A 27775-nucleotide genomic window follows, 5' to 3' on the forward strand; every position below is an offset into this window, starting at 1 on the left:
ATTGAGTTACACTTACAGCGCCACCTACTGGTGAAACAGGAAGTACTCATAACTCCTACATACATTATCCGATTTACTCCAAATTGCTCATGCTTGATGAAGGTCGCATCTTGAACACATCTGTAGGTTTGTATTGCGTCATACCTACAGCACCACCTACTGCTTACAGGAAGTCCTCATAACTCCTACATACTTTGTCCGATTTACACAACATTTCTCACGCTTTATCAAGGTACTGTCCTGAACACATCTATGCGTCGGTATTGAGTCACGCTTAGAGCGCCACCTACTGGTGACAGGAAGTTTCTGTCAGTACTGGACACCGAAATAGCAAACCCTTTAACGGCGCCACACCCCGACCCGCGTGGGGTGCGAGGGCCCGCTCACTGCTGCTCGCAGCCCTAGTTAATATTGTAATTCGGCCAAGTAGTTACAACATTTTGGTATATACTGATTTACATGTAACTATTTTACAAAAATACCATATATTATACATCAACTGAGCTATATCAGAGTACATATTGTAATATTTCTAAAAATTTTACACGGATAGTTCTAGCTATAGCTTTTCTTCTAGCTAGGCTAGCTGTGTCAATCTCACTAGATAAAGTTAGCTAGCATTAGCTAGAAAGAAGCAAGTTGCAACATAATGGCATAATATTTATCTACATGCAAATATTTTGCCCAAAATTTATGTTTCATTAACTGGGCGATATCAGAGTTTATTTTGTGAAATGCATGTTGAATGGTAAAGATTAGCAATGGATTGTGTCTGACCGATTGCTACTAGCTAGCTAGCTAGCTACTTAACTAACGTTACTAGCATCTAGCTACCACGCGGGTCGACAGTAAGGTTAGCCTAGTAAGTTAGCAAGCTAGCTAGAACAATCGACACAATCATGGCTTTACTACATAAATATCCCAAAATAAACTCTGATATCACCCAGTTAATGAATAACACATGATATTTCAGCAGAAGACCTGCATAATTATTATTATTTTAAAACAACAACGACAAATAAATTCAACGCTTCATCCATTACTCACCGTTCGCATAGCCTGCTATGTAGCAATGAGGGGCTTGATATATTTTCCCAACCAACCTCTGCCATGTCAGCGCGAAATGTTACTGCGTGCTACCATGGCTACCACTGATCAATGGGTGAATGGGTATGTTCGAAATGCCATACGTGATGGCACAGGCTGGTAGCAGTGGTGGCGGGGTTATTTAAAGCAGCTCTACAGTTTAGCTCTACAGCTGTTAATACGTCATTTTATTAAGTTTTATTATCTTTTGAGGCAAGAAAATAGCTGAGTTTCTTGTTTCTTTCGCGTGGTCGTCCGTCGGCACCATGTCGGGCGAGGGTGAGAGGAGCTTGGCGACGCCGGTTTTTCTGCGTGTAAGGGGAGTCGTGCAGAGTGGTGGTGAGGCGGGGAAGACCGGCGCCCGGCCGAGTGGCGGTGTGGGTGAGCGTAGCCTGAGAAGATATGCACGGGAACTCACGCTTCATGTACTGGTGGAGCAGACGGAGGAGAGTGTGGGAGTTGAGAAGGTGGAGAAGCTGGGAAGTATGCAGTTGCTGAAGGCTGTACAGAAGGAGTGTGGGGAGGTGCTGGCTTTCAGGGTGAAGTCAACGGACAGTGACTATGAACTGACTATGAGTAATGAGGAGGGCCGTGATAAGCTGCTGGTGGGTCGTTTTCGGGTGATGGCTCAAAAGCTGCGGAATGATGAACTGGTGGTGTCCTTTCTTAACCTGCCGGCTTACATTGAGGATGGGGAGCTGCTGCTGAAACTGCGGGGGTGGGGGGTCCAGGCGGTGTCTCCCGTTCAGAGGCGTTGCGGGCCGGGCACATCAGTTGCAGATGGCACCCGGTTCCTGAAGGTCCGCTTCACCGACGAGATGACGTCCCTCCCATACTCTGTTCGACTGGACACCGTCACCGGGCCTGAGTACTTCAGGGTGCTGCATGATCGCCAGGTTCGTGTGTGTCGTTTTTGTATTTGGCCGGGCCACGTCGTTCGGGACTGTCCTGCCTTCCGCTGCCACTGGTGTGGCGTCCAGGGACACTACGCCCGTGAGTGTGGGGCTGGGGACCGTGCACCGCAGCAGGGCGGTGACGCGGCTGGTAGGGGGGTGCCGGAGATGGGGCTGGGTGGGCCTGCGGTTGGCGTAGCTGAGGGCGGCGGGGCTGTTGGTGGGCTCGGGGATGTCGGCGGCGGAGAGGATGTCAGCGGAGGCGAGGATGGCGGCAGTGGCAAGGGGGGAGGTAGCAGCGTTGCCGGTGATCTGGAGTGGGAGGAGGACCTTCCAGGCATGGAGTCGGGCGGCATGGTGGGGAATGTTGTGGACGTGCCGTGCATCGTGGAGGAGCAGGGGGTGTTGGTGGGGGGCCGGCGTCTGGAGGATGTGCCTGTGCGTGTCAGCGGGGCTGACAGCTTCGGGGGCTCCCTCGATGGCCTGGTCCTGGGGGCGTTGACGGCGCCGGCTGGGGCCGGCCTTGATGGTCGTGATGCGGCGGCGGCTGTGACGGGCGTTGTGGAGCCGGCGCGCGGGCGGGCGCGCACGCGCGGTGGCGTGTCGGCGTCTGTGCATTTGCAGGCGGCTTCTCTCCGGCAGCTGCGGGATGAGTCGAATGATATGGACTACGCTGACGCCGCCAGGGGGATGAAGAGGAAGGAGCGGCGGATTCTGGGGGCTCGGAGTTTCAAGAAGTGAGCAGGTATGGCTGGACTGAGTTTTGTCTCCTTTTTTTGTTTTTTGCTTTTTACCATGGCAGTGACTTTTTGTTCCTTCAATTCAAATGGACTGAGGAATTTGGCCAAGTTTGATTTGCTGTTGCAGGCGGTCAAGTCATTATCTGCCTGCAGGAGACTCATCGGACGGCTGACACTGTGGCCGCGGTCTCCACCAGGTGGAGGGGGCAGGTGTGGGCGAACAATGGGGGGGGGGGTCGGCCTGCGGGGTCGCTGTTTTGTTTTCTTCGGACTGTGTGAGGGACATTACGGAGGTTTATAGGGATGCGGGGGGGAGGGTTTTGGTTTTGGACTTTTGTGTGGGTGAGCGGAGACTGAGGTTGTTGAACCTGTATGCGCCCAACATTGCGCTAGATAGGGTGGCCTTTTTTAGAGCGCTGCTGCCCTTTTGCTCTCTGGACTGTTTACTGGTGGGGGACTTTAATATCTGGCTTACCAGGCTGGACTCGGGCGTCATGGGGAGTTTTGGGAGCGACCCTTCACGGGCTGAGCTGAGGTCTCTGATGGCCTCTAGGGGGTTGTGTGATGTGTGGCGCGATGGGCACCCTGATGTTCGTAGTTTCTCCCGACGCCAGATGGTGTTGGGGAGGCTCAGACAGAGCAGGATTGATTTGGCTCTGGCGCACCAGGACTTTGCTGGGTGTGTTCACGATGTGAGTTACAGGTTCTTGGGGCTGAGCGACCACGCGCTCCTGAGTCTGCGGGTGGGGGGTGGGCGGGTTGTGGTGTTTGAATGCTAAGCATCTTAGTGACGAGCGCTACAGGATGACCATCAGGGCCCTGATACAGAGGGAGAAGGACAACCCGGCTTACCTGTCTGATATCTGTGGGTGGTGGGAGGGGCTGAAGGCCAAGGTGAAAAGAAGGTCCATCGCTTATGCGAAGCAGGTGAGCTTTGTGGAGGGGAGGAGGGTGGCGGAGCTGAATAGGAGGATAGAGGAGGAGCAGGATAGACTGATGAGTGGGCCAGATGGCGGGGACGTCGAGCTCCACCGGCTGAGGATGTGCTGGCCCCTATTCTGTTAGAGGTCTACTCCAGTATGGAGAAGTCTCAGTCGGTGTCCGCTCACATGACCAGGGGAGTGGTCACGTTGTTGTATAAGAAAGGCAGTAGGTCTGATTTGCGTAACTACAGGCCTCTTACCCTGCTCAATACTGACTATAAGGTCCTGACTAAGGTGCTTGCAAACAGACTGAAGCGCGTCATAGGCTCAGTGATAGGGGGGACGCAGGCATATGGGGTGCCTGGCAGGGACATTTTAGATGTGGTGAACACTGTCAGGGAGGTTGTGGGTCTGATGAGCTCTGATGGGGAGGTGGGGTTTGTTCTGAACATTGATCTAAGTAAAGCGTTCGATCGGGTGGAGCACGGGTTCCTTTTTGATACGCTGGAGCATTTTGGTTTTGGCCCCCGTTTTAGGGGTTGGGTCAAGCTGCTCTACGGCCATGCTGTGAGTAGGGTTAATGGGGTGCTGTCGGAGGGCTTTCCTCTGGAGCGGTCTGTGCGACAGGGGTGCCCTCTGTCTGCGCTCCTCTATAGCCTGGTTGCTGAGCCCCTAGGGGCTCTGGTTAGCGGGGACGACAGGGTGAAGGGGGTGCGGTTGCCGGGTGGTGGGGTGAGCGTTGTCCACCAGTATGCGGACGACACAACCTTCACTGTCAGGGATGAGGCCAGCTTGGGGAGGATTGTAGAGCTGATCGGTGTGTATGGGAGAGCGTCTGGTGCGGTGATGAATATGGACAAGTCGGAGCTGCTGTGTTTGGGTGGTGCGAGTGTGAGTGTGAATAGGTTCGGGTTTGCTCTTAGGGACCAGATCAAGGTCCTGGGGGTTTATGTGGGTGGGAGGGGGGATGACGCAAGGGATTTCACATGGACTGGCATCCTCAACAGCGTCAAGTGTTGCCTGAGCCTGTGGCGAAGTCTGATGCTGGCCGGGCGGGTCACTGTTGTAAATGCATTAATCATGTCCAAGTTGGTATACGCAGGTGGGGCCCTGGACTTTCCGGCCTGGGTGCGAGCTGAACTGAATGCTGCCATCGTTAATTTTGTGTGGCGGGGTGGGGGCGTTCGCGTCTCTATGAAGACCCTGATGGGGGAGGTGGGCCGAGGTGGCCTGAAGCTCGTTGACCTGGATCTGCGTTTCGCCGCCATGAGGGTCAGGGCGGTGCTCTGGTTCCTCTACAGTCCTTTCCGGGTAGGGTGGATGGGGTTTTTCCAACAGGCGCTGGACAGGTGCAGGCACTGCGGCCTGTTTGGATTGCTGGTGGGGCTCCCGAGGACGGTGGTGGCGGCTGGGGCTTCCAGGCTCCACCTGGAGATGCTGCGTGTGTGGGCAGACTTTCTGCCCCGTGTGCGTTATGACTGTGTTTCTGTGGCACAGGTCCTCTCCCTGCCAGTGGTGGGGAACCCCATGCTCACAGTGATCTGTTTGACTGTGTACAGGAGGTGGACGATTATGTGGGCCGGGGGACGGTCCAGCGGCTCTGTGAGCGGGTGAGAGGCTCCCTCCCTGGGACCTGGCGTGCTATGGTGGAGACTGCAGTGATGGTGGACAGGGACCCTTCGCTCCCCGGTCTTCTGATCGAGCGGGGCGTGGGGTCTGACCCTTTTGGCTGCGGCGGAGGCGACGACGGGTTTCGTTTACCGGCTCCTCCGGGACAGTGGTGTGTGACAGATGTTTGTCTGTGTTGTGTGGTTGTTTATGTGTGTCTGTTTGTTCTGCCTGTGCGTCTGTGTTTGCCTGCTGGTGTGTTTGTGTATGTTTGGTGTTTTTGATGTTTCATGTGTGGTTCTTTTTTTTTCTCCTGTGGAGTTCTGTGGTCTGGTGCTGTCACCTAGTGGCAGTGGGTGGCGGTGCAATCTGTTTTCGCTGGTGTTGTGTTTTGATTTCACTGGTATGGTTTCCCTTGTTTTTTGTATTCAGTTTATGTACTGTCTCGTATCGTGCTGCTTGTATTTTTGAGTTGTATTATCTGTGTTTTTGATAATAAAAGAGAAAAAAAAAAAAAAAAACGTCCAATCTCGGAAGCTAAGCAGCATCGGGCCTGGTTAGTACTTGGATGGGAGACCGCCTGGGAATACCAGGTGCTGTAAGCCTTTTACCATTGCCTGACGCTCACGGGAGAGAGCATAATATCAGAGCAAGTTTACACTAGAATAGCTGAGGGTGGGTCAAGGTGACCCATGCTACTACATAAAAAAATAATTATCTGCAACCGTTCAAGTTACAGCGCCCTGCTTTCATGACTTTTCCTAGATATGTGCGTTTTACGTGTCAGTGTTTTTGAAACTTCGAAATCCCACCAGAAAAAGGTAGTTTGGTCATTTTTTGTGTGAATTCTGGCTAAAAGCCGGTCAGCCATCTTTTTTTTACCTGACTTTTATGCTGCAATGCTACTTTCTCCCAGCAGATGTCGCCTAGGTTCATCAATGTTTTTTTTGTTTTTTTTAATAGGAATCAAGGTTGAATGAATAATCCATCCTTACATACGGATATAAGAATGTGCACAGCAATAATATTTTTGTGGTAGACTATATGTGACTTCAACAATGAATGCAAAAGGTTACACTCACACAATGGCTCATTTAGATAAAACTGTTTAATCTCAAAACGTATGCTATCAGCTCAACACAGGTCAAATGCACTCAATAGTCTATGATGCAAATGTTGAATTTTGAAATGTTGTAAATGTCTTGAAAACACACCCTTACGTGTATTGATGTGAATGCTTATGTAGGCTAGTGAATGAATGCCAAATTACTAGGGGTGCAGGCTATTCAACCCTCTAGATTGTTTGCATCAGTTCAGGGAATAATATGTTACAATGTTGCACTTGGCACTTGGGTCGTTTTTGTTCAACTGGCAATCTGGACAAAGCAAATATATAATATAACTGGGAGTATAAAATAATTATAATTATATAGGAGCAATGGTGTGAGTAAAAAGAACTGTGCTTTATCCTTCTGGAGTCTGTGCCCGCGGTGGCGCGGGCGTCATACGTTTTTATAGATTTTTCAGCCATATCAACACTCACAGAAATCATATACATAATTTTATACCGTTGTTTTGTGTATAAGATGTCTGTTTCGTGTCTTGAGATTTACAGCGTTTATGATTGGTTCCTGAAGGCATCCTACGCCGCCTTCTCTGAATCTCTATTGGTTGGAGCTTTCCCCATGGATTCAGCTGTCTATCAGTCTCAGACATAATAAACCAATGACCATCCACATTATTCACCACTTTCTATCAAGAGAGCCCCCCATTGGATAAACCTGGGCCATGTGGTTTGCAAACAACTAGGGAGGATGTTTTGAATCCGGCTGGGCTAACATTACCTGAATGAACTTAGGCTACCTGAGGAGATCAAATGAGCAAACAAACAAAAAACAGGAGATGTGCTGAGGTTTTAGAGGCTGTCTTTGAGTCCAGCTCATCAGAACAGGAGCTTGGGGGATTTGGAGACGTGACAACAATTTGGATCTCGTCGATGATGTAAGTTTGGCTAGCTTCGCTAACGTTAGCCCTTTCTTACCGGTAACTATGACGTTGTAATGTTGCCGACTGCTTATGTTAGCTAGCACTGTTTATGTTAGCACTGTATGTTAGCTAGCTCTGTTTATGTTTTATGCTTAGCCACAGTTTATGCACACAAAAATCCAACTGTAAGTTACCTCATGAAATTATCAAGAATAAATATCCGCTCAATATATTTGTGCGTAAAGGGAGTAACTTAGGGTGGTTTCACACATAAAGTTTTGTGCGCACCAAATTAGCTTTGGGCCCGAGAGCTCTCTGTATGGGCCTGTGTGAACACAACAATCGCAGACAAGTGCGCACTAAAACAGCCGCTCCGAGACCCTCCTGAAGAGTTGTTTTCGGAGCGGTTACAACCGATTTCTAGGGTGCTCCAGTTGTTGTGTGAAACTGCCCGCTCTCGGACGGATGTTTGACCTAAAAAAGACCCCGTAGTCAGATGCGCTGTGCATTGTGGGGCGCACTGTTTGTTTACTTGACTCTCCAGTGGAGTGCGAGCTAGCTATTGAGCTAGCGCAAAGGTGATGAGGGACTGAATAACTGAAATATTATAACTTTAATAACTGAAATAAGAGGACAAGAGACATAAATAAGCACTAGTGCTATGAGCAACAGGCGTTGTAACATCTCCATGTTTACGTCTTGTTTACATCTGAAGCCGGTCTACTCCTGTTTACAGCCGTCGTCATGGAAACATCATTGGTGCGCACTACATCTAGTGTGGCCTTGCAAAGCTTGCGCTTATGTAGTGTGCGTCGACTATGAATCCGGCCTTGGCGCGGCTGTGCTTCTCCAAAGTGCGCCGACTTCTTGTTTCAGTCAAAACCAAATCTAAAGTAGGCCTAATGATTTACGTCCTGCAAAATATACATCTTTCTATCCAACAATGAATGTTTAATTTGCCAGTGAATGTCTGTTTTGCCAGTGCTCTACTAGAGTATGCACACGTGTGTGTGTGCGTGTGTGTGTGTGTGTGTGCGCGCGTGCCCAGGCCTTTGGCCCAAAGTTGGCCAGTTTACCTACTCAGTTAGCTTACCCTGTGTTGTTAGTCCTGCCTGTTGTTTTGTCTCATTGGTCTTCTCTGTGTATCACAGATACAAGCAGCCGAAATGAGTTTTCTCCGGAGGGTGGCTGGGGTCTCCCTGAGAGATCGGCTGAGAAGTTCAGTCATCCGGGAGAGACTAGGAGTAGAGCTGCTGCTCCTTTGCGTCGAAAGGAGCCAGTTGAGGTGGTTCGGGCATCTAGTGAGGATGCCTCCTGGGCGCCTCCCTAGGGAGGTGTTCCAGGCGTGTCCGGCTGGGAGGAGGCCGCGGGGTAGACCCAGGACTAGGTGGCGGGACTTCATCTCCGCACTGGCCTGTGAGCGGCTAAAGATTTCCCAGGCAGAGCTGGTTGATGCTGCTAGGGAAAGGGATGTCTGGGGCCCCCTGCTGGAGCTGCTGCCTCCGCGACCCGACCCTGGATAAGCGGATGAAGATGATGATGATGGTCTTCTCTGTTCTTGTAAAGCGTCCTTGAGTGTATTGAAAGGCGCTTTATAAATCTAATTTATCATTAATGTTGTTTCTCTGTTTTGTATTTTTCAGAAAAGAGAAGCACACACCAGCCACGTTATCCATGCCAGTTTCTATCCTAGTTGGTTCTGCTGAGATGCGTTCAAGACCACCGGCTTTGCTATCAGATATCTTGTTCATAGCTTGATACACTTCATGAGATGGATTATTTATTGATTTTATTAATTTATGGAGTAACAAGTCCATTGTTTGTTTGTTCATTCCAGTGAAAAATTACAAGTAAATGATACGTTTGGAGAAAGAGAACCTGTTTCCTTGGTCTTTTTATTTCCAGACATTCCATGAAGGTTTATGTGGTGTGTAGTCATTATTCAGTATTATCACATCCCAGTATTACATTTGGGGAAAGTAAAGTGAAAAACAACAATTTACTAAAAAATGTATTTTACATAATTGTATTTTAGGCTTTGATTATAGATGTATTTGGCTATTTTAACTAACTTTTCTATGCCATTTTATTTATATATATATATATATATATATATATATATATATATATATACATACACACACACACATACATACATGAGGTGAGACCGAACCAGTCATGTAAAACCTTATCACTTTATCCGACTACCAGAGAATTAACCCACAGAGAAAGTGAGGCAACAGACTGTAATTATTTGCGATGTGAGAATTCATGAACAGCCTTTTAAACCCTTAACGCGTCAGGATCATGATGCTCTGTGCACACTACTGATGTTACCACAGCAACAAAGGTTGATGTCATGGGGTCTCCCTGTAAGATCAAGAGTATAAAGCCAGATGGAAACTGTTTCTACCGTAGCCTTGCCTTTAGCATATGCGGAAATGAAGAACAGCATCTTAAATTAAGACGGGTGATCGTGCGACACCTTCAAAAGAACAGCTCCAAATTTGAAATGTATTTGAGAGATGGGTACACATCTGTGCAGGACTATGTGACCAAATCAATAATATATTACTGTGGTTCATGAGCAACTGAGATTGACATCTTTGCTGCAGCTGACTTCTTTAAAACAACCATCATGACTTGTAAAGATAGCAGATGTAATGCACACAGGCCTACTTCAGATTTATTCACAGATAATTGTATGTATTTAAACCGCACTGGAAATCATTATGAAGTTGCAATATGTGTTAAACAGAAAGACGCTGGAAATGCTTGTGCGGGAACATGTCAGCACGACAAGAACAATGACAACTTAAGGGTATTACATAAAAGGAAGTTGAATGATGAACCAGAAAATGTGAGAGCTAAGAAAGAACGCCAACGGTACCACAATAAGAGTGATTACAAAGAGAGAAAACTTCAAGACCTTAAAGATAAATATCATAAAGACACAGACTTTGGGGAATGTAAGCGTGAGTAAATCCGAAAAAAATACAGAAAAGATACGTTTCTGAAGTACATGCGTGAACGCATGCGTCAGCATGTTCGGAATAAGTATAAGACTGATCCAGTGTTTCAGAAAAACAAGCGTGAGCGTGTTCGGAATAAGTATAAGACTGATCCAGTGTTTCAGAAACACGTGTGAACGCATGCTTGAGCGTGTTCGGAATAAGTACAGATGTGGGAACATAAGAATGTAACTTGCTGCAGCATTTCACGTCGCGGTATTTGGCAGGGAAATCCCGTTGGAAATCTCGTGGGATTTCAGACGGGTGTTATTTCGTTTTAGTGATGCACCACCGCCAGGTGGCGTCTTTGAGTAGATTTAGCAGGCTGGGCTCAGTGTTTTTCTCCTATAGTCTACGAATGAAGCATCATTAAATTTCACATTCTTTAATTTAAATGCTCTGTTGTAAAGCACTTTGAGCTGAAGGTATCTGTATGAAAGGGGCTATACAAATAACGTTTAATTGTTATTATTACCTTGTTCTCAAACACATGTTTTATCCATCTCGATGTAATTTAATTATTACGAACACCTATAATATATCTAGGTCTACAGTAGCCTATCTATCTCGGCAACTGACGTCGGGTCAAGACGTGGTGTCTGTTAAGTCAAATGCGCAAAATAACAGTATTGTAAATATATTTGTTAGTAAAGATGTGGTGAACGTGAGGGTTTTGCGTTTTGTTTCTGGAACGCATTCAACTGGTAGGCTACTCGTAAACCCCGGAAGTAAATTTGAAGACGGGGCACCAGCTAATGTAGCCAAGTCTGAGCGCAGTAGGCTATATGGCTTCAGCACGATACAAAGAAAAAATAAGCTTGATCGACTTGTGGATCCATACAAAATTGAAATAGTCGCCATGAGTAAAGATCACTCATTGCCAATCATATCCGGACATTAACTATCTTGTGCATAGCGGAAGGTTTGACAGTGAGACATCAACCGATAACTGTAATAATGCGATTATTGAAATGGTCTTGTGAACGCCTTTATCTGATTTCCAAAATCGGGGTAAGGTCCATAGGACGATTGTGGGTTTTCATTTGCACATAACTATATTTTAATAAAACATTGAAGTCCGCCTGTCAATGACTTTCCCTAAAATTGTGTTCTGTTGCACCCCCTATCAATGAACGGCTATAGGGAATGCGCAGTTTCGCGCTGGCTACAGCCTATTATATGCACAGTTTCGCGCTACGTAGGCTATTATAAATAAGTATTATTCATTGGGAATAGCTTGGACTCGCTGGGGACTGGTGGAGAGACGCAGAGCCTCCCCAGACGCGACATCCTCCAGTTGGCTGAAGAGCTGCGCGCTCTGGCCTCCAAACAGCCACCGGCTGCGCCCCTCGCAGTGTCCACAGAAGAATACCCCCACCAAAATACCTGCATGGTGAAGACAAGCTGCAGAACTGTCTACCAATGCATGAAGTGCACCTAGCTGTCTGTGAGAGGCTATAGCAGAGGATATTGTGCGAAGTGTATTTGAGCTGCCGCCTCAACCGTGCGTAAGAGCAGAGCGCATCATATAGCTAAAACTAGTAGCCCATAGCCATTAAAACGGCTTATTGTTTTATTCATATATCAACTAGATAATTCGATAATAATGAGTAACCTAGTAGGCTATAAAATGAATTCAATAGGGCAAGCCTTAAGTTGTAGCCTAGGCTACAGTACAATCACAAGACGCATAGGCCTAGCCTATCGTAAAAAGCGTTGCGTTCTCATAGGCCTATATTAACTTAGATAATTATTAATTATGCTCAGGTCATAATGTCCGTTGAAAATAATTCCCTCTAAGCAGAATTTGAATTGTATTAAAATAGGAAATGATTCCTTCTAGGTCTATATAAAAAAAAACATTTTTCTAATGTGTAGCCTATAGGCGATGAACAAAACAACCACAATGTAGCCTGCTTAGCGAGCGAGAGGGCAGTCTACCATAAAGTGTATAACCATAATGTAATATATCTAGACTACATGCATTGTGGTATTTCTTTATATAGCCAATTGTTTCTCAATAAACAGTTAAGTCATCCTCTGAGTCCGAATGTAGGCTAATAGACCGGCAGCTCTAAATGCCTTCACAATCAATGAGACATGGTTGTAAAAATGATGTTTTATTGATGAAAAGGGTAAAACTGGAAAACATGGAGAGTCATTGCATTGATCGATGCAGTCCGCTACCAGCAAACACTGAAAATACAGGTCCTCCAGCGAACCTGGACTAGACTATTGTAACCCCCCCCCCCCAAATTCTTTTATATTCAAATAAACTCGATGAACCGGTTTCCTAGCCCTGGATCGTGGGAGGGGGGTAGCCTGCGTTAGCGGGTGCTTTGCCATGACCGGCCATTGAATTTATGTGTTGCCATTCATTTAAACCACCATCTCATCTAGACTACTTCTGTTATTGCATTTTTACATTTATGCTTTCATGATTTTAGAGCGCAATAAACATTTTCCAGGATTCCAAAAAGTCCATCCATTCATCCAACTTTGTTCTGAGCGCAGCGCAGGCTGGTAGCCTACTGTCAAGGCTCACGACTGATTCACTCCCTTAACACGTCTCTTATCAGACCATCAAGAGAATTTCAATATGAAAGACCTTGGGATTCCAGGAGTCAAGGCCGTTTCAGACGGGGAGCGACATTCCGCCTGCGTTCTCGCTCGGAGCGGGGGACGCACGCGTCCTGCGCGCAGCGGGGAAAGCTGACTACGATTCAGCTCTTGTCGCGGGCGGGCGCGCAGCCTAGTTCCATATGAGAACACTCCTCGGTCCAATTCCGTATAGTAGATCAGCCTGTGTACTTTCAACGAATGTATTATTAGACATAATATCATAATAATATATAAAGCCTTCAACGACCTCCTGCTGCCTGCCTGATGGTCTCAGGGCTAAAGAGACCGCGCGATCATTCCTCTAGCTGCTTTGCTGCTAATGCGAGTTCGTCTCCGTTCCTGCCCGAGAAACAGAAGTTGAACTTATAGCATCAAAATAGCTACAGGAATCAACGTTGTAAAGTTAGCTATCTGCTTTTTAGCCACCGACAGCTACCGTTAATATTATGGAAGCTGCTGTCGTGAGCTAACGTGCTATCACGGTCTCATCGTGCAGCTTCACAGGCTGCTATTAGCAGACAGCACTAAGTTGACAAAATCACACTTGCACATCATTAGAATTCCTACCATTTATATGGGATTTATCATTCAACTAAACATGGAACCTGAATACTACCTGATATTTCAACCTGCTGCCATCAGTGATCGGCGCGTCTGCTTGTTTGAGTCATGAATATCTTACGCAGTTATATTCCATGTAGTGTCCCAAAACTGTTAAATCATTCCCCATGTAGTTCACTATGAGTCGCACTCAATACATCCATGGTAATAGGGAGTAGGGAGTGAGTGAACCATTTCAAACACATCTCTGGTCATCTCCGTTAGCCATGTTACTCGTCCTGATGTCATGTTCCATATGAGAACACTCAGCCTAATGTATTAAACTTCTACTTGTCCCGACAGTTAACAGATATAGACCCGGCGACAGTTACAGAGATAGAAACTATAAATAGATAGGCTTTGTTCGTAATAATTAAATTACAACCAGACAGACAACAAGGAGTTTGAGAACGGTAGGCTAATCTAATGTGCGAGCCAGCAATGGGTCAATGAGTGGTATTACTGCGCCCCTATGGGCAGGCGAGCGGTGGTGCGGAATGACGTAAAGCGCCTGTTAGAATAGCGCGGGTCAAGTTACATTCTTATGTTCCCACATCTGTATAAGACTGATCCAGTGTTTCCGAAAAACATGCGTGAGGGTGTTCGGAATAAGTATAAGACTGATCCAGTGTTTCAGAAATATATACATGAGCGTGTTCAGAATAAGTATAAGACTGATCCAGTGTTTCAGAAACACATGCGTGAACGCATGCGTGAGCGTGTTCGGAATAAGTATAAGACTGATCCAGTGTTTCAGAAATATATACATGAGTGTGTTCAGAATAAGTATAAGACTGATCCAGTGTTTCAGAAACACATGCGTGAACGCATGCGTGAGCGTGTTCGGAATAAGTATAAGACTGATCCAGTGTTTCAGAAATACATGCGTGACAATTCTCAAAAGCAATATAGGAAATTTCTAAACAAACGCAAAGCAGACAACATGAGGAAATACAATGAAAATGAAAATATCCGTGTAAATAAAATCAAAAGAAGTTGTGAGAGTTATCCAAAGTGGCAAAAGAGACAGGAAGACATTGATTTTGCTATTGATCATTTTCGTCGAGGTCAGCCGTGGTCCAGAATATATATGTATATATATGTTTACTCTTCAGGAAACAGGTGGTTGAGTGTAAAAGACATTGCTATGAAAGCAAAGGAGAGAAAATTGCTGCACTGGCTAATATATGCATAACATTACAATATGTACATGTTTGTGATGCTGAATGTGAGCAGGGATGCTATTTGTCTGACAGTCCTTCAAGCAAGTTATGGATTTGTTATACATGCCAGCGAAAAATTATGGGGTTAGATCTGTTTCAATACTTGTCAATATACACCACGTTTCACAAATGTTTTTTGGTGATTCACAAATACATTTGTGTGGTTCACAAATGTATTTTTGTGGTTTCACAAATATATTTCAAACTCACAAACATGTGCACCACTTGTATTTACTTGCACCTGAGACACAAACCATTCTGGTGAGAGAGACACTAACCATGAAACTGCTGACACAAATCAAAATTGATTTTGGAACAGATCTACCGTCAACCCTATGGTAGTTATTTTTCAAATATATTTCTGTGATTCACACATACATTTGTGTGATTCATAAATAAATTACTGTTTCACCAATGTATTTTTGTGGTTCACAAATATATTTCAAACTCATAAACATGTGCACCGCTTGTATTTACTTGCACCGCTTGTATTCACTTGCACCTGGGAGACACGAACCAGAAAGCGAATTATGAAACGTTTAGAAAAAATGTACCCTGCCTCATCTCCAGCCAATCAGATAACAAGGCAGCTCTGACCAATCAGTGTGCGCATTTTGTTTTGGTTCCGTCACTCAGCTTCGATTTCTTATTTTGTTAGGGGATTAATTGAATTCCAGAGTTTAGGGAAGGGACCTTACATTTTCAGTCACACTTTCGATTCCCAGGCTTGTCTTTTTTGTTGTTCTTTTTTATGAAGTAGGCTACAGGATATTTTAATCACACCATATAGGTTCCCAATACAATTAAAATAAATAATGGGAGTCAAATGTATCTTCTACAACTACCGTTGATGCTCAATTCACCTTCACATGGGCACCTTCTAGCCCAAGTATGGCTGATGTGATGTCAATGCACTCTGAATTTTAGACTTGTGAACACAATTTCCCCTAAATTCTCAGCTGATACATTATGTTCACAAAACACAATTTTGCACTCATTCTAGGGGTGTTAGAAGCATTTTACTGTGAGGAACACCATGCTTGTGGTCTTACCTGTGCTGTTTTCCTCCAGAGTTGCAGAGTGCAGTTGAGGAATGGATGGTGTGTTGACTTGTTCAGACTAAGATTTGCAAGTGTAACTGGAGAACCTACCATGATATGAAGTGCTACCCAGCATAATGCATTTATATTTTACAGCATAAACAAGCAATGTTATAAAACAGTGTCCTCTTTTCTTTCTTTTTTTACCACAGCGCAGCAGGCTAGCCATGGTCTATGACTGACAAGTTAAGGTCAGTCACTCAGTCAAGTAATTTAAAGGATGTGGGGGACACCATGTTGTGGGGACACGATGTTGGGGAGGGGGGGGGGTACGGTACTTGTCTTTCTTACTGTAAGTTTAATTATTCTTAGTTGACAGCCCAATTCAGCAGGTTGTGTGCACCCCATAAGTGACGAGGTACAACAGGAGGGTATGAAAGGACATACAGTACATAAGTGTCCATTTTCACCAGCTGCTTATTACAAGGTAACCTAAGGAAGACTTACCCTAGACTAACCCTTTAATTACTCCACTTTATAGAACTGAAAGGTGTACCCTATGACATCTATGACAATCGATTCATTTTTACCCACAGGAGACAGTGAGGGCATAAATAAGCACTTTTACCATTAAGAAACAGAACAGGAACTTGGTACGCATTTTTATTTCATTCATATCTTTTCTGTTCAATGTCCCAGTGTCTGTTCAGTTCTGAGACTTGCTGCCTTCTACCTCCAGCTTCATCTCCACTCGCCCTGGCACCTGGGGTGTACTGGGTTCTGTGGTGCCTGGTGACAAGACATTGAGCAAGGTTGGTGGGTAAGGAGGTCAAGGCATACTGACGCAAATGGCAGTCGAGACGATGTAGCTGTATTTATGTACAGACATGTAAGAAGGCTGAAGGCTAACAGAACATTGGTGTGTGTGCGCGTGTACTGGCCTTTGCGCTTGCAGATGTCAGTGATGATGTGCCGCTTGTCACTGCCCCCTCTTTGGTGCTGATGTTCTGACCCACCCAAGTTGTCTCTAAGTAGATCCTCCTCCTGGAGCCTTTGGCCACCACCAGCCAGGTCACGCGGTCGTCAAATCTGCGAATGTGGAGGATTACCAAAAGGGGGACAGAAATGCAATCCATAAACACAAATAACGTGCGGGCTCTGCAGTCTTCAGAGTGAGAGAATGAGAGAAAAGCATGTTACCAGCAAGTACAATTCTCAAAGCAGCTGGATTAGGTCAGACACACATGCAAGAAGGCTTAAGAATATAGACTACCTAGAAAAAGAAAATAATTAAAACGGGCAAATTCGGTAGCATGGAATCCAGACTCGCTCAGTTCAGAGAACTTTAGGTTACTTTTCCACTTCACTTGTGAAGTAGAGAGAAAAAACGGTGAACGGAGCGAGCAGGCTGGATTTCAGGCTACCGAACTTGCCCATTTTAATTATTTTCCTCTTGTAGCCACTTGTCGTCAAGCTGGCTAGCAGCTTGGAGAACTCATTCCGACTGGATAATGCTAATTGCTAACGTTAGCTAGCTACAATTCCTGGAAATGTGTTCATGATTCCACCGAGGGAACACTGAATTATGAAGTCGGATAACATGAAAGTATACGACGGACACACGATGGTAGCGTGACTAGCTAACTAGCTAACGTTAGCATGAAAGAGATCTCAGGTAGCAAATGCAGGTGGCTTTAGTTTTCCTTACACAATGTTGGGCGAACCAGCACAATAAAGTACTCGTGAACTTACCTGAAAGTTGTAAGCTTGCACTGGTCGCAGCTCTTCACAGATCTTCTCGTTCACTTGCTGTCCTCGAAGTGACTTTTACTGTTTACAAGACCGCGCACACGGTTTGGTCGGAGCTGCCTTGTAATCTGATTAGATGGAGATGAGGCAGGGTCGATTTTTTCTAAACGTTTCATAATAGATTGCTGGTTCATGTCTCGGGTGCAAGTAAATAGGCCTACAAGCGGTGCAAGTAAATACAAGCGGTGCACATATTTGTGAGTTTGAAATATATTTGTGAACCACAAAAATAAATTTGTGAAACAATAATTTATTTTTGAATCACACAAATGTATTTGTGAATCACACAAATATATTTGCAAACATTATGAAAAATAACTATCATAGGGTTGACGGTAGATCTGTTTCAAAATCAATTTTGATTTGTGTCAACAGTTTCATGGTTCGTGTCTCTCGCCAGAATGGTTTGTGTCTCGGGTGTAAGTAATACAAGCAGTGCACATGTTTGTGAGTTTGAAATATATTTGTGAACCACAAAAATACATTTGTGAAACAAGAATTTATTTGTTAATCACCAAAAAACATTTGTGAAACAAGAATGTATTTGTGAACCACACAAATGTATTTGTGAATCACCAAAAAACATTTGTGAAACATGTGGTGTATATTGAGAAGTATTGAAACAGATCTAACCCCATAAAAAATACTCAGTGGAAAACTTCCAGAAGAGAGTGTTACCAATAACATGCATTTGGAGGAAATTCCAGCAGAACTTAAATGTCTGAACTCTTTGGAGCAACATCTTATAGCACGTCATATTCCCTTCATGAAACTGTTGTGTTTGCCTCGAGGCCGTCAGAATGCGTGTCATGGTCCATGTGTGTCTGTTCCTATTAAAGGACAATGCTCGTTTTTGACAACCTGGACCTTATTTACGACATATTATAAGATGTTTGACTCACCGAGATCACTTTGGTGTAGTTCGGAGGCATGTAGAAGAAATTTAAAATCCAGCGCGAGCCAGTATATCCATGTAATGGCGGTGGTCGGGGCACCGAGAATGCAGTTTCTAAAAATCTATTTTCTGCCGCGAAACAGAAATTGACAGACATCAATCTGTCTTTATGAATCGCTAGTTGTTCTTACATAGAGCGTAGGCCTGTTGTGATTTTTCACATGCCTCTGTAATATGATCTTTAGAAACGTCTTTAGACACGAAATAGGTTCCTCACTTGCTCCAGCATGCATGCGCACAGCGTGCTGGAGCAAGTGGGGAAGCTATTTTGTTTCGAAAGAAAGTTTCAGCTCAAGAGGCAGTGTATCGGTTAACACATATGCACTTGAAGGAATGCTCTCGTCAAGTACAATACGTTCCCATTGGAGAAAACCCGGTAAGGATGAGTTTGCCTTTGCACGTACTCCAGAGTAAAGCTGAACGTGAACAGTAATGATGAAAGCGCTTTGTGGATGACCAATATAGTTGAAAGATATAAGAACAGACCCAGGACAGAGAAATTAGAAAATGTGTGCCTTGCCACTTTTTGTTTTCTGTACAGAGTACTCTACAGGTCCCAAGTGTCCTCAGAGAAAGTTTCTTCAGAACATGAAGTAATAAAACTAAACACCAACTGTGGCTTTATGAAACGAAGGACTCGAACGGAACCTGCTGTTGTAAGGTATCCCAGATTTTCTCCCACCAAAAATTCAGGAAAATACTTTCATGCCTTGCTGCAACTGTTTTTGCCGTACTTTGAAGACCTTCAGCTCAAGCCAGCCCACTTTGATACATATGAGCATTTCTATAACACTGGTGCAGTGAAATGTGGAAATGATCTCCAAACAGTGAAATCAATTGTTGAATTGAACAGAGCTCTTTTTGAAAGAGAAAGTGATGAAATAGACAGAGCTAAAGAGTTGCTGGAAGAGAACATTGATTTAGAGGATGCTTTGGGCTCAAATATGTCCTGAAACAGAAAGAGAGCGTCTTGATTGTTTAGAACTGATGAAAGACAAAGTTGTGGCTGATGAAGGTGATCATGAGGAACTCATTCCAGACCTTACAGCAAATCCAGTAACGGCATGTACTCTTGAAACAAATCATGTCTCAATGCCCAGAGCGGACACGCTGCATTTACTGCGATCATTAAATGAAGAGCAGTCAGCAATATTCTATAGTGTCCGTAAGTGGTGTTTGCAAAAGTTGCTTGGAGAAACTCCGGAACCATTTCGATTATTTGTTACTGGTGGAGCAGGCACAGGTAAAAGCCATTTAATCAAATCTATGTATTATGAATCATCCAGACTGTTATCTCAGCTTGCTGAAAATCCTGATGATCTCACTGTCCTTTTAACACTAGAATAGCTGAGGGTGGGTCAAGGTGACCCATGCAACTACATTAAAAAATAATTCTCTGCAACCGTTCAAGTTACAGCGCCCTGCTTTCATGACTTTTCCTAGATATGTGCGTTTTACCTGTCAGTGTTTTTGAAACTTCGAAATCCCACCAGGAAAAGGTAGTTTGGTCATTTTTTTGTGTATTATGGCTAAAAGCCGGTCAGCCATCTTTTTTTACCTGACTTTTAGGCTGCAATGCTACTTTCTCCCAGCAGATGTCGCCTAGGTTCATCAATATGTTTTTTTTTTTATAGGAATCAAGGTTGAATGAATAATCCATCCTTACATACGGATATAAGAATGTGCACAGCAATAATATTTTTGTGGTAGACTATATGTGACTTCAACAATGAATGCAAAAGGTTACACTCACACAATGGCTCATTTAGATAAAACTATGTTTAATCTCAAAACGTATGCTATCAGCTCAACACAGGTCAAATGTCTTCAAACGAATAGCACTCAATAGTCTATAATGCAAATGTTGAATTTTGAAATGCTGTAAATGTCTTGAAAACACAGCCTTATGTTTATGGATGTGAATGCTTATGTAGGCTATTGAATGAATGCAAAATTACTAGGGGTGCAGGCTATTCAACCCTCTAGATCGTTTGCATTGGTTCAGGGAATAATATGTTACAATGTTGCACTTGGCACTTGGATCGTTTTTGTTCAACTGGCAATCTGGACAAAGCAAATATATAATATAACTGGGAGTATAATATAATTATAATTATATAGGAGCATTGGTGTGAGTAAAAAGAACTGTGCTTTATCCCTCTGGAGTCTGCGCCCGCGGTGGCGCGGGCGTCGTACGTTTTTATAGATTTTTCAGCCATATCAACACGCACAGAAATCATATACATAATTTTACACCGTTGTTTTGTGTATAAGGTCTGTTTCGTGTCTTGAGATTTACAGCGTTTATGATTGGTTCCTGAAGGCATCATACGCCGCCTTCTCTGAATCCATTGGTTGGAGCTTTCCCCATGGATTCAGCTGTCTATCAGTCTCAGACATAATAAACCAATGACCATCCACATTATTCACCACTTTCTATCAACAGAGCCCCCCATTGGATAAACCTGGGCCATGTGGTTTGCAAACAACTAGGGAGGATGTTTTGAAGCCGGCTGGGCTAACGTTACCTGAATGAACTTAGGCTACCGGAGAAGATAAAATGAGCAAACAAACACAAAAACAGGAGATGTGCTGAGGTTTTAGAGGCTGTCTTTGAGTCCAGTTCATCAGAAGAGGAGCTTGGGGCACAGTTTGTGCGCACCAAACGAGCTTTGGGCCCGAGAGCGCTCTGTATGGGCCTGTGTGAACACAACAATCGCAGACAAGTGTGCACTAAAACAGCCACTCCGAGACCCTCCTGAAGAGGTGTTTTCGGAGCGGTTACAAGTGATTTCTAGGGCGCTCCAGTTGTTGTGTGAAACCGCCCGTTCTCGGACGGACGCAACATGTTTGACCTAAAAAAGACCCCTAGTCAGATGCGCTGTGCATTGTGGGGCGCACTGTTTGTTTACTCTCCAGTGGAGTGCGAGCTAGCTAGCGAGCTAGCGCAAAGGTGATGAGGGACTGAATAACTGAAATATTATAACTGAAATAACCGAAATAAGAGGACAATATACATGAATAAGCACTAGTGCTATGAGCAACAGGCGTTGTAACATCTCCATGTTTACTTCATCTTCAACGTTAGCAGCATACCTAGGTTAGTGCTTAGGCTAGTGCTAAAATTACTCTGTCGCCCTGAGTGTTATACGTTCTGCTTTTTGTGGTAATTGTAACGTTGAGTTGGCAACTTTGAAACATTTCAGTTGTGACCATTTCTTGAACTTTTGTGAGGCGTTGTGGAGGGCCTTTGTTCGTTGGCCACCATTAGGCTGCCTTACGCAAATTCATCTCGGCTAACGTTAGCTAGCTACAGTTTTGGCAAATTTATCGTCGTCTGATTGGCTATAAGCCAATCTTTAATCATTTTGAGAGAGAACAGAATAGCTAACTGTCCCAAATGCTCTGGCAACGTCTGTGAAAGTTCCCATGTTCATTTGGTCAATGAGTAGGCTGTGCTAGGTAGGCAGTTGGCACTACTAGCTAGCTAAGCTATTATTGCTAAAATTAGCCATCTCATTAGATTCTGCAAAACTTCAGAGGTCTATCACAGGCTGGACAGTCATATCCATGTCTCTTCTGTGTGCAGTATTTCTGTCTCTTTCACTTGGTTATTTGTCCTGTCTCTCCCTCCAGCCCAGGTGGCCTATGGGCTCTGGCACATCCAAACTGGAAGGTGCCAGAAACTGGGAAAAACACGAGGTGATGATGCAGGCGGAGGGCGAGAGGAGACATGAGGACCAGTACAGAGAACAGGTATGGAGACCAGAGTAGAACCAGGATGTTACTGTTATACTAGCACAGAACAGTGAAGATTAGCACAGACCAGCATATTCATGGGTTTCAAATGTAGTCCTAGACCTGCCATATTGGGGACCAACACAGGTGTTTCAATTTATCTTATGCAGTAGAACTAATTCATTAATTTGAAACACCTGTGTTGGTCCGGCAGGTCTAGGACTACATTTGAAACCCATGAATATGTGCAGACCAGGTACTCTATAGCCGGGCACTTGGTCTAGACTTTATCTTAATATTATTTTAAATATTATTTTAGACCACCTACTTTATCTTAATATTATTTTTAATCTTATTTTAGACCACCTACCTTGGGGCCCGAACATGGGACTGCACTCCACATCGTCCACAAACCACAGCATGCGACGCCAGTTCTTATGGTTGGTGTTTGTTTTTTCTGACCTGTTCACATTTTTTTAATTATATATACTTATCAAAGACCAATTCTTTCAGCCATTTACAAAGTCAAATTTATTTTGAATTCTGTGTTTTAGATCGGCCATGACGTCTTGGGGCTACACAAAACCCCCCAGGTTATTCTGCTTTTGTTGTACAGCCATCAGACTACTGTACACCTGAGTTGTGTGCACAGTTGTGTACAGTTACAGTACCAGTCAAAAGATTGGACACCTTTGCATTCAACTGGATGAGAAGGTGTCCAAACTATTGATTGTTACTGTACATGCCATCTGTCTAGAGTATTTATATAGCCTACCATATGTCTAGTGTCCATCTCCATAATGTCATATGCTGTTCATAGTGTACTATATGTATGCTGATATATGTTATGTACTGTATGTTCGTTATGCTGCTTTTGAACATTTTCTTTACTGTACCTGTCGCCTCTTACGAGTATTGCATTAATCTGTGTTATATTGATGTGCTACTTTAAATAATATTAAAAAAAGTTCAAACATCTGTTCTCATTTATTGCATGCATTATTAGCAATATTACATGCATTAGCATAGCAACGTATAGAGCGCATTAGCATGCAGTGTGTGGGGAGGGTGGTGCAGTGTGAGCAGCAAGCCACCAACGCACTGACGGAGGACGTAGGGCTGCCGAGTTGGTCGTCAGCGGGCGGCTGGCTGCCCACTGATGATCTGCTAGCTGGGCAGAGTCCCCCTGGCGCACTGTAATGGGCCTGCAACTTTTGGAGGATTGGAATGATCTGGCCACAGGTTGGGTTTCTTTCACTGGAGACACAGAGTGTGGATGTGTGCAGCACACGCATCAGCTCCACAAACTCCTCTGCCTTCCTGAAGTCCCCTGTGTCCATGCTGTTGACTCTGTCCTTCTCCACCTACTTCCTGAGCTGTGGGTCCATAAGAGCAGCTTGGATGGCAGGGACCTGCTCAAAGAATCTCTCAATCGTGAGAAAGAGAGAATTCCACCTCGTACTGACATCCAAGATGAGCATGTGGATGGGCAGACCTGACAGGAAAACACAAACAAATCACACAAACAAAATTTGATACCCAAAATCTATCCATTTACTAGCATTAATTTTCATATAGCCTAACTATTTGAGTGAATAACATATCGTATGTTGCTGTTATCTTTAATGACAAAATAATAAAAAGCATGATTCAAAAAACAATATTAAATTACCCTCACACTTTAATATCATTAATTTTTCAATTATGTATCTATAATCAAAAGAATGTACTGAGATGTGATCTTACTGAGCAGTTGCTGCTTCTCCTTCAAGACCACTTTGGCCATGTGGGACATCTTCATCCACACCACTGTGGCACGGACCCTGGCTGCCCAGTTGGACACTTGTAGGATTTTGTAGATCTTCTGAGCTGCCATGTTGAGTGTATGGGCGAAACACCCAAATTTGACAAGGTGGAGCTTCTTTATAGCAACATCCATGTTGGAGGCGTTGTCAACTGTGGCTGCCACAACCTTCTCTTGGATGCTGAAGTCCTCCATGATCTCATATATCTCCTCAGCCACAGCATGCCCCGTCTGTGCCTCGTACACGGCTCTCGTCTTGAGGACAGTGCACAGTTACAGTAAGGTAGTGGTCCTGACTGACAGCTGTCCAGCTACCTTGCTAACCTGCCTTAGCTCAGAGACCAGATTGTCCTTCTCCACCTCATACCATGCTGGGATCAGACGGCTTCTCTCTAGAGAAGGGTTTGTAAAGCCGCTAAAGCCTCCCTACAGAAAATTGCTGTGAGAATGAAGCAGAACTACTATAGTAGTGAAATATAGCGAGTAACATTTCTTGGTAGGGCTGTAGGCTAACCAAGCCATACCTTGTAGCCCTCCCCCACTGGTTTACATTGACATGCAAATAGGCCTAGCTTGTCTGTTTGCTGGTAGCGAATGTCAAAGGACAGGGAGCAACCTTTTATTTCAGCCAACTCTCCTAAGTGATGAGATGATATTTACTTTGTGGCATCTGATGTGGTATTTTATTTGAACATGTATGTTTTTATAGGCCTTTCGGCGTATCACTTATCACCCAATTGAATTGGTTTCGGTGTAGGTAGGCTACCCTCGTGATCCATGAAGGAACGGTGCGTGAGATTGAGAATAATCTGAAATCACAACGGGGTTCACTGGCTGTTCAGCCACACATTAGGCTAGGCTAGGCTAAGCCTATGAGTTAAAAAAACAACAACAACAACATTGCACTGGAAACTGGCACTGTCTCGTTTTTCCACACACAAAATTACATCGAGAGCAACAATCATGGGCGGTCGCCACTACTGAGTTAGACAATACGATTCTGCTAATTTCACATTTGTCGGGCACATTCGTCCACTAACGTTAGTTCATTTTGAAAACCAACGTTTTGCACAGTCGGCAGGCTCACACTCACTACAACCCCCACCATTCACAGAATTCTCAATGAGCCTACATTGACATGCAAATAGCCTAGGATGGTAGGTGCCACTTTTGCAGCAGTTTTGCAAATAGGCTAGGCTGCTAGCTGCCAGTTTTAGACTGCTAGCTGACAGTTTTGCAGTGACTGGGTGCAAGATCGCTCGTCGTCACTGTAAATGAGGGCAACCTCAGTGCCTCTCGAGCATAAATAAAGGTTTGAAAGATCTATAAATCCCCAAGCCGGCCAAGTCCAATGCATCTTGATCACAACTTTCACATCTATTCTTGGATGTGATATTTATTGTACCGAGTAAATGTTAACATTGTATATTGTCTTGACCCATTGAGGAAGCTAAATGTGAATATAGGCTAAGCAATACCTGCATTTTAATGTGCAACATGAACAAACTCTAGCCTACTAGAATAGTCGATATTTTCCCATTGCACTTGCAGACCCTTATTCTAAGCCACAAGAGCCACTTATTCAAAAATAAAGTGTTAACTGAATCAGATTATTGTTGGAGTCAATTTTTTTTTCAGTAGCCTTTATATTGCATAGAAAACTGTGCTCATGTGTCACGCTGTGTTTGTAGCCCTCTGCAAATACCAACCCCACCCATACAGCAGTAGGATGAGGGTGCTGCAATCATGGCCACTATCCAGCTTCATACACCCAACGTTAGGCTAGCTAAGCTAGCTAGCAAGCAAGCAGTTGCAAAGTCGAACAATACAGGTTGTAAAATGATGCCGGGGCATATCTCTCGCTAGCTATGCATGCCGTATTATATTATTTTAAGAGTTTGCCCCAAAACACAAAAACGTTAATTTGAAGTTAAAAGCTAACAAAAGCTGGGGCCGTCTATAAACTGGGGCCGTCTCATTCATGACGGCGACAGGCACTAGCCTGGCAGACTGCATCGAATAGTTATCAAACAAGCTTGGGAACTAACATTAGCTGGCATAATCCAATAATTCCCCCAAAAGAACCCCTCCACTGCACAAGCTTTTTACCAAACCTAGCTAATAAGCACAAGCTACTGAGTGCAACGTTAGTCCTGCTAACGGAGAGAACGGATTTTGAGGAGATTGTTGCAGCTGGTGCTAAATGAGGCAAAGGAACATGTCAAATAGAATACAACAAACATGCGGAAACTGTATTCAATCACTTCTTCTTACAGCTTTCCAGCAGTGTCGATGCAACTATTACTGCCCTCCACAGAATATTGCTACATACTTCACGTCCGGATGTAAACAAGCCGGATTGCCAGATTGGTGCTCCAGCCCCAACGAGTGCTCCAAATCCCCCCAATGCGATAAAAACCCGCCCAAATATAATATATTTATTTAGTATAATATATATCTATATATCGCAATACATGTTAAGAAAAATGCCTTTCAGCTCCCGAAAATAATAACTAATGTGGTAAAACTGCAACACAAGCCTACCCCAGCGGCTTGGCTAAATCCGACCGGGCCTGAGTAAACATAGAATTCATCCATAAATCCATCTATAAATTGCTCAATAGGTGAATAGTCCTACATCATACTGCGCCAATGTGTTCTTATTTTTCAAGTGTTATCAGTGATATGCTTTCTATTTGATAATGGGGCTTGGGAAAATGTAGTCCCAGACACGACCATCTTATTTCTAGACAGGTGTATCTATTTGTAGCCCAAGCCGATACAGCCGCATTTGGTGTCACAAACACACACACGAGCGCCATCTAGCGGCCATTGTGTGTCAATAACAGCCTCCCATTCTAAAGACTGCGGGTGCTTTTGACCCACCCCCCAGCGAAGCTGGTAAGTTTCAAATGCTTGGCGCTGCTAGTGTTAACAGCATCAACAGGTGTGGCTGCATATAACATTGGTGCAGCAACAAATCACAACACATTCTCCATTGGTGCCAATATCAGATTGCCTTATCAACCTCTAGGTGATGAGAAAGTAAATTATTTATGGACCAAAATGGGAAATTTGCAAATTCTTATAATTGATGAAGTGTCCATGGTTGACCATCGCCTTCTGTCCTACATTCATGGTAGACTACATCAGATCAAGCAGACTGGTGATTACTCCCCCTTTGGAAAAGTGTGCATTGTTGCTGTGGGTGAATTCTATCAGTTGCCACCTGTAAAAGGTACTCCTCTCTTTGCTGATAACAAAGGAGACAACCTGTGGGAGAAAAACTTTGAAGTTGCTGAACTAACTAAAGTTGTTAGACAACAAGATGCCTTATTTGCCGAAATGTTGAACCGTCTGAGAGTTAATAAAAAGAATGAGCCTCTAAGTAGCAATGATCTTCTCATGTTGAAGCAGTGTGAAACTGGTGAAGAACCTAAGGACATCCACATATTCGCTACAAATGCAGAAGTTGATAAATATAACATTGAGAGACTGCAAGAGACCTGCTCAGATGCAATCAGTATACATGCTCAAGATTTTGTCAGAAATCCCAAAACTGGGAGAATGGAACCCCTAGTTGGCTGTCACAGCAAAGTTTTCAATTCATGTTTGTCAAACTGTGTTAATGTGGGTATTGGAGCAAGAGTAATGTTGAAGAAAAATATAGATGTGTCTGATGGCCTTGTCAATGGAGCGTTTGGTACAGTTGTGCACATCAGTGAAGGTGAACAACA

Source organism: Borostomias antarcticus (assembly GCF_949987555.1).
Source record: "Borostomias antarcticus genome assembly, chromosome: 17".
Lineage (NCBI taxonomy): Eukaryota > Metazoa > Chordata > Actinopteri > Stomiiformes > Stomiidae > Borostomias > Borostomias antarcticus.